We start from the raw sequence: 583 nt of genomic DNA, 5'->3' as shown, positions 1-583 counted from the left end.
TGTATGTGCAAAGTTGTYGACTTACCCATTGCATTTCTGTTAMTTTTTGTATCAAGACTGCCCAAATGTGCCTAATTTCTTTATTAATAACTTTTCATGTTCAAAATTGTGCACTCTCCTCAAATAATAGCATTGCATTATTTCACTGTAATAGCTACTGTAAATTGGACAGTGCAGTTAGATTAACAAGAATTTAAGCTTTCTGCCAATATCATATATGTCTATGTCCTGGGAAATGTTCTTGTTACTTACAACTTCATGCTAATTGCATTAGCCTACGTTAGCTCAACCATCCAGTGGAAGGGACACRAATCCTTAACCCAGCTTGCTTGTGAACCTCTGTGACCCTATCATGCAATAATGTAACGTTAGGCCTCATTTCACAAGCTAGACAGATTTTAAGCATATCTTTCGAAATGCAACATGATTTTGCTATGAAGGGGAACAAACGAAGATACTGCTGGACGGATGTCCTACTAGCTTCGCCGAATCAGGCCAAGATGCTCTGTCGTGAGGAAGCAAGGAAAGTGGTTATCTAGCTGTTTCCTTACTGGAGGAGGACACGGTGAAAGCTTTCCTCCGA

This window comes from Salvelinus sp. IW2-2015, linkage group LG15 (genome assembly GCF_002910315.2).
Source record: "Salvelinus sp. IW2-2015 linkage group LG15, ASM291031v2, whole genome shotgun sequence".
Taxonomy (NCBI): Eukaryota; Metazoa; Chordata; class Actinopteri; order Salmoniformes; family Salmonidae; genus Salvelinus; species Salvelinus sp. IW2-2015.
This window is presented reverse-complemented; position numbering follows the sequence as displayed.